Source organism: Neofelis nebulosa, chromosome 3, assembly GCF_028018385.1.
Source record: "Neofelis nebulosa isolate mNeoNeb1 chromosome 3, mNeoNeb1.pri, whole genome shotgun sequence".
Taxonomy (NCBI): Eukaryota; Metazoa; Chordata; class Mammalia; order Carnivora; family Felidae; genus Neofelis; species Neofelis nebulosa.
Genome location: NC_080784.1, coordinates 62,276,473 through 62,290,672, shown reverse-complemented (window position 1 = coordinate 62,290,672; position 14,200 = coordinate 62,276,473).

The following is a 14,200-nucleotide window of genomic DNA, read 5'->3' as shown; positions in this document are numbered from 1 at the left end:
TATGACATACCCTATAGCTTGCTCACAGGCACATCCTATTTAGAGCTGTTTACAATATGTAGACGATGTATCACATCAAATGTGTAATTATTATAAACAAAGAAAGAAGCATGCTAGCAAGTGGACTTACAGTTTTGGCGAGTCATGTAAGGTTTAGAAATAAGCCTGCTATAAGCACAGACAATTTGTTTTTTTAATTAGATGCTCTTGGGGAGCATCCATCCTTCCATCAGTCATGAAGTCTATCATATTAATATAATCCATTTACAGAATTTTTAAAGAATTTTTTTTAGGTGGAGAATAGAGTTTGACCTGGTGATCAGACCCTTTATTATTAATCAGACCCTCCCTGCCATTTGGCCCATCTACTCAGAGGAGGAATAGAAGAGATGTCAGCAGATAATCTGTGTATAAATTGGAGTAGCTGGCATCCTACCTTAGGGAACATCTGCTTGCAACTATTAGGCTTCTAAAATAAAGCAATGCTATATGTTACAGATAGGGAATAGCTTTTAGGAGAAAATCATTGGCTGAGGTTAAATATCTGGCCATTAAACAGTTTCAATCACAGTGTCTGTGATAGAAGATGTATTATCTCCCAACTTGGAAAGGGCAGAGGAGCAGTTTGTCATTAAATAAAAAAAAGTTGTGTCACTCTGAAGAGCTTCCCAAACCCCTTGTTCTCATCTGATAGACACTTGGAGTAAATGATCCCAAGAGAAGGATCAGAAGAAATGGGCAGGACAGGCAATGAAATGTCACAGAAAAATCTGTGCTTACTATTTGACTGCTTCCTTTACAATTTAAAGCACAGGTGGACTGCTCTGAATATCTGACAATATCAATTCCATGATTTGCTTTTTGTTTTTAATTAGTGAATATTAGATCTGGATGCTAAAGTAAATATATAAAAGTTTTTGTTTTACAGTTAGTTTACACTAGGGGAGCCTGGGTGGCTCAGTGGGTTGGTCGTCCATCTTCAGCTCAGGTCATTATCTCACAGTCCGTGAGTTTAAGCCCCACGTCCGGCTCTGTGCTGACAGCTCAGAGCCTGGAGCCCGCTTCGGATTCTGTGTCTCCCTGTCTCTCTGCCCCTCCCCCTCTCACACTGTCTCTCTCACTCTCAAAAATAAACATTTAAAAAATGTATAGTTAGTTTACACTCATTCTATGTGTTTCAAGACTTGTAGATAAGTATAATCCAATCTTACATAATATTGTCACAGCTGTCATTCTGTACCTGCCATAATGGAAATGTTAGTAATAAATTGAATGAAGTGAGATAGGACTATTCAAAGTAAATTCAGGGCCTTAAACCAGTAGTGCTCGCCACCTCCCCACCCTTATGCACAAAGGGACAATAGCATCTTGGGATTTGACTATGTGGGATATGAATATAGAGTGTTGGGCAATATTATAGGTCAATCCCTTATTAAACATGATATAGTTAAGCTGGCTGAAGGGTGTTCTAGAGTACAATGAGAAGAGCTGATCGTTGGTAATATTAAAAATTTCAAACTTTTTCTCTGATGTCACCTGGCTGCCCCAGCAGTCAAGATTCACATCTGCTTTGCCCATATGCTGACTTTCTTCTGATTTCACTATAGTTTACTACAAGGAATTGGGTTTCCTTAACAGCAGAATTAAACCTTCTACTGGGAAAAGCAAGGTGTTCCTGGGGCATTTCATGGCTGATGGGAAGCGATGATGCTCTAAAAAATTTCTATGTTGAAATGAACAGGACCCAGTTCATAAAAGGGGACTCCCATTCTTATGAGTGGCAAAGTAGAAACACAGTAAGAATAAAGAGCAAAGATTTTATAACCTTAAGACCATAGGGTAAGTCAACATGGCGTATAGCTGACATAATTAGCATGTATAAGTTCTCAATAACTTTTATTATACCACTGTACATTAGTGAAACAAGTGTATGAGAGTCCTGTACTACAAGTTTGGTCAATACACAAAAGGCTAATGCAATTTTTGAGTGCCCTAACAGAGTTCAAACCTAAAATTATTTTTTGAAGCTTTAGAACCTATACAGTATTTGTTCTATACCTTTGTATCTGTATGTTTGTGTAACAAAATCTGTGATAAATAAGAGTAGTATTTAACATGTCTGCATTTTATGGTTAGCCTTATAGTCTATTGATGTCACAAATCACAGAATCTTAACACTATAAATACTGATGAAGGCAAATCCACTTTGCCCTGGGAATAGAAACCCATAAATTGTCCTTCATCATCTGTCCAAAAAGATAATGGGGAAATAAGTCGACATATAATAGCAATCAATGGCACATTAGTCTAAATCATTCTACTTTTGGTCAAATCAACTTCTTGATCAATTGTTTATTTGTATCATAAGCAGAAACAGACTTACTCTGCTGCCTGAATTCTAATTGGTAGCTGATGAAGTAACTATCTCCTTGTTTACTAGTAAGCATATGCATTGTAAATTTGGATTACCGCATAGCTAGTAATCATTTTAAATGACAGTCTTCTACTTTGAGAGAAACTATTAATCTGACCCCAGTAAATAAATTGTTTTGTAATTAGCCCCAAAGTCAATAAATCTGTTATTTATCTGTTTATCAGGCTCTAAACACTTTAACTTTTGGAGCGCCTAGGTGGCTCAGTCCATTAAGCATCTGACTCTTGATTTTGGCTCAGGTCACGATCCCAGGGTTGTGGGATTGGGTTCCCACGTTGGGCTCCTCACGGAGCATGGAGCCTGTTTAAGGTTCCCTCTCTCTGTGTCTCTGGCTCTCTCTTTCTCTCCCCCCTCTGCCCCTTTCCCCCATTCTTGGTCTCTCTCTCTCTCTAAAAAATAAAGATGAAAGAAAGAAAGAAAGAAAGAAAGAAAGAAAGAAAGAAAGAAAGAAAGAGAAAGAAAGAAAGGAAAGGGGAAGATAGAAAGAAATGCTTTCTTGGCTACATTCCAAGACTGATTGGGACTAAAATCAACATAGCAAATAACAAAAAGTTACCACAGGTCATTGATCCTGAAACACCGCAAATTGGTATGTCTTATTCTGAGAAAAATATTTTGATGGTAATTTTTTTCTTATTTTGGTCATTAGTAATAAGTCAGAACTTGTTTAAAAGAAATGTGTTGGTATTGTGTTTATTTTCATCAACCTATAAGAATAAATTCAAAGGTTCAGGGTCTGTAGGGAATGAGGATGAATAAAGGATTTTACCCTATATTTTAGGAGCTAAGCAATGAGGAACGTCTAATTCTATCACGGAATTAAAAAAAAAACATATAATGTTATAGTAGCTTCAAGTGTATGATATAGTGATTCAAAGTTCTACACATTACTCAGTGCTCTTCATGATAAATGTACATTTAATCCTCATCACCTATTTCACCCATCCCCCCATCCACCTCCCCTCTGGTAACCATCAATTTGTTCTCTATAGTTAAGAGTCTGTTTCTTGGTTTCCCTTTCTCTTTCTCTCTCTCACTCTCTTTTCACCTTTGCGCTTTTGTTCTGTTTCTTTTCTTTTTTTTTTTATTTTTTTAATGTTTATTTATTTTTGAGAGAGAGGGAGACAGAGTGTGAACAGGCGAGGGGCAGAGAGAGAGGGAGACACAGAATCGAAGCGGGCTCCAGGCTCTGAGCTGTCAGCACAGAGTCTGATGCGGAGCTCGAACCCACGAACTGTGAGATCATGACCTGAGCCGAAGTCGGACACTTAACGGACTGAGCCACCCAGGCGCCCCTGTTTTGTTTCTTAAATTCCACATATGAGTGAAATCATATGGTGTTTGTCTTTCTCTGACTTATTTCACTTAGCATTATACTCTCTAGCTCCATATTGTAGTAATTTTTAACTAGATTTAACACTAACATTTAACAAACACCTTTTCCCTTAACATTTTCTTATATGTCAAAAGCAGTTAGTAGATATAAATCCTAACTGCCTACTATCCTGTTTGTTTGTTTAAACTATAGTGCCCCTGGGGTGCCTTGGTGGCTTCCTTGGTTAAGTGGCCCACTCTTGATTGTGGCTCAAGTCTTGACCTCATGGTTCCTGAGATCACGCCCTGCATCAGGCTCTGAGCTGACAACGCAGATCCTGCTTAAGATTCTCTCTCTCTGCCCCTCGCTCACTCTTAAGAACATGGGCTCTTTCTCTCTCTCTCTCTTTCAAAATAAATAAACTTAAAAAAAAAAAAAGCAGTGCCACTTACTAAGCAACCTTTAAATAGAGTTTGTGTTTCTTTTTTTTATTAATGTTTATTCATTTTTTGAGAGAGAGAGAGAGAGAGCAGAGCGCAAGTGGAGGAGGGGCAGAGAGAAAGGGAGACACAGAATCCAAAGCAGGCTCTGAGCTGTCAGCACAGAGTCCAACGCAGAGGCTTTAACCCAGGAAATACAGAGATCATGACCTAAACTGAAGTCCAACACTTAACCGAATGAGCCACCCAGGCGCCCCTAGAGTAAGTATATCTAATTACTCAGCTCCTATAACTATAGTTTATGGCATTAATTCCCTAATTCCCATGCCATTCCCATGCCTAATTCTCATGCCAAAGAACAGCAATAAAATTATATATATATATTTACTTTAGCATTGGCACTTCATATAGGTAGAGGCTCTGGACTATTATCAATGGTACTTGTGGGCTCATCTTTACATGAAATTGAAAAATTTAGAAAAAAAAAACATTTCTTTCTGTGATTATACACAAAGCAGGCTTGCCTTAAGGTTATTTGTATATACTAGTATACAGGCAAACTGGGAAGTGATTGACGATGCTGCCACATTCTCCCTGAGCATACAGGATATAGATGATACCTTTAAAATTGGCAAAAACCTAATCAATCTTGCATGAGATGTAAACCTTTTGTCCTTAACCTGATAACAGTATGCAGCAGTAGGAAACCCACAATTTTCATGATAAGGGAGCCCAAGCGTGAAGGATGTGTGTAAAAATATTCAAACAATAAAATTACTTTTTTCTCTGCCATAAAAAAGAACAGAAATCATACCCTGTCATTCTCTAAGGTATTTTCAACGTACTACACAGCAGGCTTTTTAAATACCGTAGTTGATCATAAAAATCACAGATCAAGTTAAGAAGCATTGTATGTGTTTGTCTTTTTAAGTTGTTTCCTTTATCAACTTGACACATAAAGCCTATGGTACTTAAATTGATGTTTACTTGAACTGCTGCTGAGCAATCCTTCTTCCATCCTCTAGGGAATCAGCAACATCTTTTAAAGCTTCTTGAAAAACCAATGTGCCTTATTCAGTTTAAATCATGACCCTTAGCTCTAGCCACACTATCAGTAAAGAGAAAAAAAAAATGTAATGGTAAAATCATGACTCTCATACAAATAGGAAATAGACACAGTTAAAGATTTTGTTTAATCAATAATTAATGAGGAAAACATTAAGATGTTACGGTTGATTCCAAGGAGAATTCAAATAACCACACATGTATAAGTAACTCAGTAATGCTGAACTAAATTTATAAATAGAAACAAAACTGGTTAATATCCACAGGGAATAATCGATTACTTTCCACTGGACAGAGTTTATTTTCATACCTACAGACAAAATTGTCTGTGATATTTTATCATTTTTTTTTACAATCTACAGATGTGCAAAATGTCTCAGAGTAAATAAAAGACAAAGATAGCTACCCAGTGATCTTTTTTGCACCCTTTCAAAGTTTTGCCCATTGCAAATTTCTCTGACTCTATGAAATTGCAGAAGAAATATCTGAAAAAAAACCCAACTTGTGGTGTTATGACTAATAAGGTGGGTGATTAGGTAAAACTTATGCTTCCAAACGAATGACTTAAATGGTTAAATACATTTCATGGAACAAATACAAGAATTAGAGGGTGAATTTTAAATTTTTTTAATGTTTATTTATTTTTGAGACAGAGAGAGACAGAGCATGAATGGGGAAGGGTCAGAGAGAGGGAGACACAGAATCCGAAACAGGCTCCAGGCTCTGAGCTGTCAGCACAGAGCCCGACGCGGGGCTCGAACTCACGGACCGCGAGATCATGACCTGAGCTGAAGTCGGCCGCTTAACCGACTGAGCCACCCAGGCGCCCCTAGAGGGTGAATTTTAAAGACCTCTGTACATAATTTTGGACAGAGGATATTCCCCAAAACTTGATGTCATTGTTCGAATTTGGCCACAGTTGTTATTGAAAATTTCTCCATTAAATAGTTTATAAATAGTGATTTGACAAAAACATGCTAAAGGGATCAATACACTTGATGTTTTCTGAAAGTATTCAATAACTTCTAAAACAACTAGAGGACCTGGAAGAAATCATGTTAGCAATTTGCATATTTAGGGGAAATAGTTAAATGCCTTCTATATCATTTCCCTTTATAGCTGAAGTGTGCGTACCTGTGCACCTATACAGACATTGGGGTGAACTCCTCAGCCATTCTTGCCTCGTCTTCTTCTTATACACACACGCTCACACACACACACACACACACACATTTGCACAAATGTACACTCTGCTAGTTTGATTAAAGGTCACTGATTGGTGTATTCTTATTAATAGCTGGTCAGGTGCCCCAACTTATTTAAAAAAGTCATATTATTCTAGCCATATTCTAGCCATATTTTCTGCCTTTTCATTTCTTCTCCTTGATCCATTTTCACCCTTCTTCACTTTGCTCAATGCCCTAAGATGCTGACCTGGTTTACAACCAAAGACCTACTTTCTGTTCCCCGATAGAATATCACAGTAAGAGATTCAAGGAAGGGAGAAAGTGATGTCAAGGAGTTACTGCTCTGACTCTCCCTGAGAAGTACCTCAGGATTACTGAGTTCCTGGAGCAAAGGTTACTGCTTCTCTAAAGGCAATCTTCTCTACAAGTCTCTCTCCTTTGTGTCCTTCCCTTCATTATTTCTAGATCTTGGGTTGGTAACAGTCATCTCCAAAGTTATTGTATTTTCCTTATAGTTTCTTCATATATATCCACACTATTGTAAATAAATGTTTTATTGCTAGAATCTCTTGAAGTAATTTTAAGCGACCCATGTTTTCTGTTGAGATCTTGAGGGCTGTAATGCCTAAATGTACTTTTCTTTTTTTTTTTTAAATTGTTTTTAATGTTTATTTATTTTTGAGACAGGCAGAGTGAGAGCGGGGGAGGGACAGAGAGAAAGGGAGACACAGAATCTGAAGCACGTTCCAGGTTCTGAGCTGTCAGCACAGAGCTGGACGCGGGGCTTGAACCCACAAACTGCAAGATCATGACCTAAGCCAAAGTCGGACGCTTAACAGATTGAGCCACCCAGGCACCCCAATGCCTCAATGTACTTTTATTTTCTGAATCACGTGGCTCACCAAAAGGGTGGGAATGCCAAGATTTTAATCTAGGTTCAGGAGAAAGCAGAGGCTCTTTTAAACCGTTAGTCTTCACTCGGAGTCAGCAAACATTATTTGTTAAGGACTAGCGAGTAAACATCTTAGGTTTTATGGACCATGCTAATAATTGCCACGTGTTCCAATAAAACTCTATTTATAAAAAAGAGAGAGAGGGGCTCCTGGGTGGCTCAGTCGGTTAAGCGTCCAACTTAGGCTCAGGTCATGATCTCAGGGTTCATGAGTTTGAGCCCCGCATCGGTCTCTGGGCTGACAGCTCAGACAGAACCTGGAGCCTGCTTCAGACTCTGTGTCTCCTACTCTCTCTGCCCCTCCCCTGCTCACACTCTGTCTCTCTCAAAAGTAAAATTAAAAATTAAAAAAAAAAAAGAGAGAGGGTGATGATTTTGCTCTTGGTTTATATAATTTGCTCTACCACGGGGTTAGACCTTACAGTCCAAGCTAGGTTTACAAACGTTTCACATTTGTGGGTGTCTCTTACGAGTGTCATTAGTAGCAAAGCAACATTTTTAGTTTACGCTTTGTTAGTTTTCTGTTTTTAGACTGTGTTACTGTTTTAGCTTTTGGACTTTGGACACTGAATTTTATATATTAGTCACACACTTCTAATATTTTGTGTATTTTTTTTCATTTGTCCCTCATAATGCAGTTTAAGGCAAAGCCATTGCCGAGAAGACTAACATAAAGAGTCAAATTTGTGAGTGAGCAACTTCAGATTTTGTATTGAGGATTACAATAAATTGGTGCCCCACTAATGTAGCATCCTGTTCTGGAGTATAATATTCACATTCTCAACCGGTTATACAAGAACCCATTATCCTAACAAATAAGTTCACTGCCTACTGAGATTCATTATTTTGCAATTTCTGGAGCATCAATTCTTTTTTTTTTTTTATGTATAATTTCATTTATATGTAATGCCTAAAATAAGAAATTGCAATTCAGATTCTTCCTCTTCTCAATTCTTTTCCCTCAATTTACACAAGTGCCGTTTGCTTCTGTATGCACTCTGAGTCTGTTTCCCAGGTTACTTGATTATCTCATTAATTTACTTTTTCAAGATAAATATAATCAATATTCATAATTTATACAGTAGGATAGTTCATCATATTTGTCTGTTACTTACTTCTGGAGGAAAGATAATGACATGAACTCCAAGCATTTCATGCTGCATGGTACTAAGGCTATATTGAGATAACAAATATTGTCAGTGCATTAAAAAAAAATATGGTAGTAGTGTAGTTTATAGCTTGGGCAAAAATCGGTAAAGTTAGAAAAAAGAAAGGAAGAGAAAAAAGAAAGAAAGAAGTACTTAAGGGAACGGAAAGGAAGGTGAAAGAGAGGCTATAAGAGGAAAAAAGGAAAAAAAGGATGGTAAGAAGGAGGGGATGAAGGAGCACTTAAAAGAAAGGGAAGGTGGGAAACAAGTTGAGCAAATAAAAAATATACAAAGGGTTTGTTTTGTTTAGTGGTTTTGTTTTGTTCTGTTTGGGCTCAGATCAAATTTTTTCTCTATTGCACCAGAAGAAAGACAGTAGATTGTATTTATAGGTGTCTAAATAAGTCATTAAAGAAAAACTGCAAAAGTAAGAATGCCTAGTTACCTAAAAGATGGGTTAATTTTCCACAGAGTAGCAAAACCAGAAGCTACAGGATTGTTATTTCTATAGGCCACATATTATAGCTTATCATTTTTCAGTATTTTAATTTCTAACTTTATGGGGCTGAAAACATCAAACACATATTTTATCCCGTGAGAGAATTAGATGACTATGAGGTGAGCTTATTTAAAATTGAAATTCACAATATAAAAGAATCTGTTGTTGCATATTTTCATGTTTGGGTAATTATTTCTTTGTAAATAAGAAAGTGAATGAAAAAAAGGAAAAGAGAAACAAAATAAGAGTTACTTACAGTTTGATGCAAATCTTGTTAGGGGCACATGGGCCTTCTGAACAGGACTTAACACTTTTCAGTGATTTAGTACTCAATGAAGTAAGCCTAAAATGAGTCCTGCCTCTCTCTAAATACTTTTTAGAAGAGAAATTTTGCCTCCTTTTGTCAGAGCCTATTAAAAGACCTTCAGATTTTCTTCTTACGACTTCTTTGATTTCTATGATTGCTTATGATTACTTTGACGTAGACATACAGTAAATGTTTTACATGTATTATAAAGCTGAAGGCCAGGCATAGTTATGGAAGAGGTATTTCTACCCTACTTTATGGATATGAAAACTGAGGCTCTAGGAACTGAAACATGTTTCAGTTCATCTTTTCACTTGTTAGGATAGAGTTGTGACTTCTAAGTTCCTTATATACCAGATGGATACTGGAAGTCTCATTTGTCCTTTTTTCTTATCATTACTGCACTTTCCACATAAATTGCTTAACATTATCAATTTCAAAAAAGAGACAATACTGGAACCAGCAGCCGTATTTTAATGTCTACACACTATCATTAAAAATAATTAGTTTCTCAGATGTTTTTTATGTCGCATGCCTGTTTGTTACATTTCGAGAACTAGCAAAGTTTTGTTAACATTAGGGTTTGGGCATATAACCCTAAAGAAACACTGAATTGTAGAAACCTCAGACCCAATGACAAACAATACTTCTCACTCAATAATCCCAGTCATTTATAGAGGCTATACTTTCCTCATGTGTTATTGACCTCTGCAAACTCCCTCTGCTCTCCTGGATTTACAGCTACAAGTCTATATTCAGTTCTTCTATAATAGCACATATTTCTCAACTACACATGTTCAGACTTTATATTAGCAGAAACGTTTCTTCCTCATGAGCTTAAAATATTTCTGTCTCCACATATACTTAGTTGCACATATTACTATCTGCAATTTGTTTAGGTAGGAAACCACCTTGCAGGCACACCCACATACCCTCATACTTAGATATATGTGAGAACGGAAGTGCTATCGCCACAACAAAGCCATTAAGTTCAAAGGAGGATTTAGTCTAATTCATCTGCCAGGAAACCGGATCTCCTACTGAGTTCCTTAACTTAGATAATGGCACCATTATCTTCTCAGTCACCCAGGCTCAAGCACTTTGATTCACACATTCGTTACTTCAAACCAGTAAGGTTGTTTTTGTTTTGCTTTTTGTTTCTGTTTTTTTTTTAAGTGTACAATGTGTCAGCTTCTGGAAATAGGCAGATGAACAGATTGAAATTACAACTTCTCATTAAGCTTATAGTCTATTGGAGAAAGCAGAGACTTGATTAATATTAAGTGATAAGTGCTACTTTTTGAGGTCTTTAAGGAGCAGCAGTACCAGGGAACACTGAGGAACAGTTTTCTTCTGCACGTGGTGATGAGGAGGAGTTATAGCTACCCAGGTGAAAGGGAAGGCTATTGTCAGAAAAAGAAAAGCATGGCCTGTTTGGAAGTGAATGCAGCTTCTGGTAGTTGGAACAGAATGTGTAAAAGCAGGAGTGAACAAGTAGGAGAGTCCAGATGACAAATGATCATGTAAACAGAGAACTTTTCCTAAATGAAATGGAAACTGTTGAAAAATTTTTAGTAAAATAATACGGTAAGACTTGCAGTTTGGAATGGTTATTCTGATTAGAGAATTGAGAATAGACTGGAAGTATAAAAATATTAGAAGTAAAGTACATCCATGAAAAATTTTCAGTTACCAGTACAAAAAGACAATTAACAATGAACAGTACTTAAACTAGGTCAATGGCACTGGCGATGAAGAGAACATAACTTCTGGAGGATTGTGGGATTTAGTCTCCAACTCAGTTCCTGGCTTGATCATGGTCAACTTAATGAATGATGTTGGTGTTCTCTATTTTCTTTGGGAACACAAGAAGAGCAGATGAGATTTCCAGTTCTGGACAAGTTGGAACAAACACATTCCATCCTGTTTTCCCACTAATCACAACTAGAAACTCCAGACTATATACACAAATATTATCTAAGAAGTCTCTGAAAAGGGAAGAAAAAGACCTGGAAAAAGAAGAGCAGCCCTACATGACAGATCTTTTTGACTCTATTGCTTCATTCTAGAATAACATTATGCAAAAAGCCATGTCCCTCTGTTTCCCCACTGAGTGCTCTAACCATGGAGACTATAAGTAGAAGCTTGACACCTACTTCCATTCAACATTAATGAGTCGGTTTCCCCTCTCATCCCTATCAGTCACTGGAGAGACCTTGGGATGGAGCCCTATTGACTTTCTTAAATGAAAAACAACAAAGATCTACCTCCTCACTGCTCCCAGCTAGAGAAATAAGGGAGGAATACAGATAGGGAGGAGCTAGAAAAATCTAGAAAGGAGCTAGAAAAAAGGATTCTTTAACTTTGTGTATGAAGTCCTGGTGGAATTTGTGTGGCTCATGTGTGAAACTATTCAGGCATAACAGAGCAAATGTTTACAAAATGAGCCACTTTATGAAATAACACCCAGATTTCTGATTGGCCTGTAGGTAGCACACCACTAGGGCATAGTAGCATAGCATGCAAAGATTTTGAAAACTAAACTGACATTTAAACCATAGCCAACACAAGTGAGTCAAGATGTACATCCTGACTCTAACAGGTTAACTGCCTACTAAAGTACAGAATTTAAATAGGAACCAGAATCTCATAACATAACAGCCCAAATGTTCAGGATATAATCCAAAGTACTTACCTGAACATGAACAAGGAGAATCTCAAATTGAATGGGAAAAGAATATCAGTAAATAAAACCAGTGAGATGACACAATGTTGGAACTATCTGACAAGTATTTTAAAGCAGCTATTGTAAAAATGCTTCAGCAATTTTGAACACTCTTAAAACAGATGTAAAGTCCAAGCAAAGAAAAGGAAAAAATAATAAAGAACCAAATAAAATTTTTAGAAGTCAAACAATAACTGAATAGAAAAAATAATGGGATGAGCTCATTATTGTAACAAATAGGACAGAGAAAAATAACAGTGAACTTGAATATACAGCAACAGAAATTATTCAATCGTAACAAAAAATAATTGATTGAACAATGTGAACTGAGATCAGGCACCAGTGGGATAAGTATGACTTGTTGTATAACTTGTTGTATAACTTGTTGTATAAGCTCTTTATATATTTTGGATAGTAATCCTTTATTGGATATGTCATTTGCAAATATCTTTTCTCATTCAGTAGATTATCTTTTAGTTTTGTTGATTGTTTCCTTCACTGTGCAGCTTTTTACTTTGATGAACTCCTAATAGCTTATTTTTGCTTTTATTTCCCTGCCTCAGGAGACGTACCTAGAAAAATGTTGCTACCATCAAATGCAGATAAATTATAGTGTGTGCACGCATTTAGGATTTTTTTTTAATTACAGGTCTCACAATTAGGGCTTTAATTCGTTTTGAGTTTATTTTTGTGTATGGTATAAGAAAGTGCCCAGTTTCATTCTTTTGCATGTAGCTCTCCAGTTATCCCAACACCATTTGTTGAAGAGACTGTCGTTTTCCACTTGTGAAGTCTGGCCTCCTTTGTTGAAGGTTGATTGACCATATAATTATGGGTTTATTTCTGGGTTCCTTAATCTGCTTCATCAATCTATTTGTCTATTTTTGTGCCAGTACCATACTGTCTTGATTGCTACAGCTTTGTAGTATATCTTGAAATCTGGGGTTGTGATTTCTCCAGTTTTTTTCTTCTTTTTCAAGATTGCTTTGGCAATCTTTGGTGTTTGTGGTTCCATACAAATTTTAGGATTGTTTGTTCTAGTTCTGTGAAAAATACTGTTGGTATTTTGATAAGGATTGCATTAAATGTGCATATTGCTTTGGATAGTATAGACATTTTAACAATATTTGTTCTTCCAGTCCATGAGCATGGAATATTTTTCCATTTGTGTCATCTTCCATTTCTTTCCTCATTTCCAGTTTTCAGAGTACAGGTCTTTCACTTCTTTGGTTAAGTTTATTCCTAAGTATTTTATTATTTTTGGTGCAGTTGTAAAAGGAATTGTTTTCTTAATTTATTTCTGCTGCTTCCTTATTAGTATATAGAAATGCAACTGATTTCTTCACATTGATTTTATATACTACAACCTCACTGAATCTAGTATTTTTTTGGTGGTCTTTAGGTGTTCTATATATGGCATCATGTCATCTGAAAATAGTGGAAGTTTTACTTCTTCGTTATCAATATGAATGTCTCTTATTTCTTTTTCTCATCTGATTGCTGTGGCTGGGACTTCCAAAACTGTGTTGAATAAAAGTGGTGAGAGTGGAATTCTTGTCTTGTCCCTGATTCTGTGGGAAAAACTCTCAGTTTTTCACCACTGAATATGATGTTAGTTGTGTTTTTTTTTTCATATATGGCCTTTCCAATCGACATCTTCTCTTGAGTAATTTATGGAACAGGCAGAAGATAAAATGAATATAGAAGGGCTGGCCAAACACCATCAATCAATGTGATCTAATTTACATTTGAAGAACACTTTACCCAACAAGAAAAGAATGCATCTTCTTTTCAAGAGTATATGAGAGTTGGAGAGGAAGTGATTAGTATAGTAATGAGTAGATAATTAGTTCTTTTTGGGACACAGGAACTAGAAGTGCTAGTAAAATATCCAAATTATCCAGGAGACAGTTAGATACACATAAAGCTTATTTAAATGGTTGGGGGAGACGGGATGGATAGATGATAGATAGATAGATAATAGGTAGGTAGAAAGACAGACAGATATAGAGATAGAAATTTGAGCATCGCTTACTGAGAGTCATCATTGATTCTTCAATAGTAGTCCACCCTTATCTGTGGAGGCTATGTTCCAAGAACTTCTGAAACCACGGATAGTACCAAACCC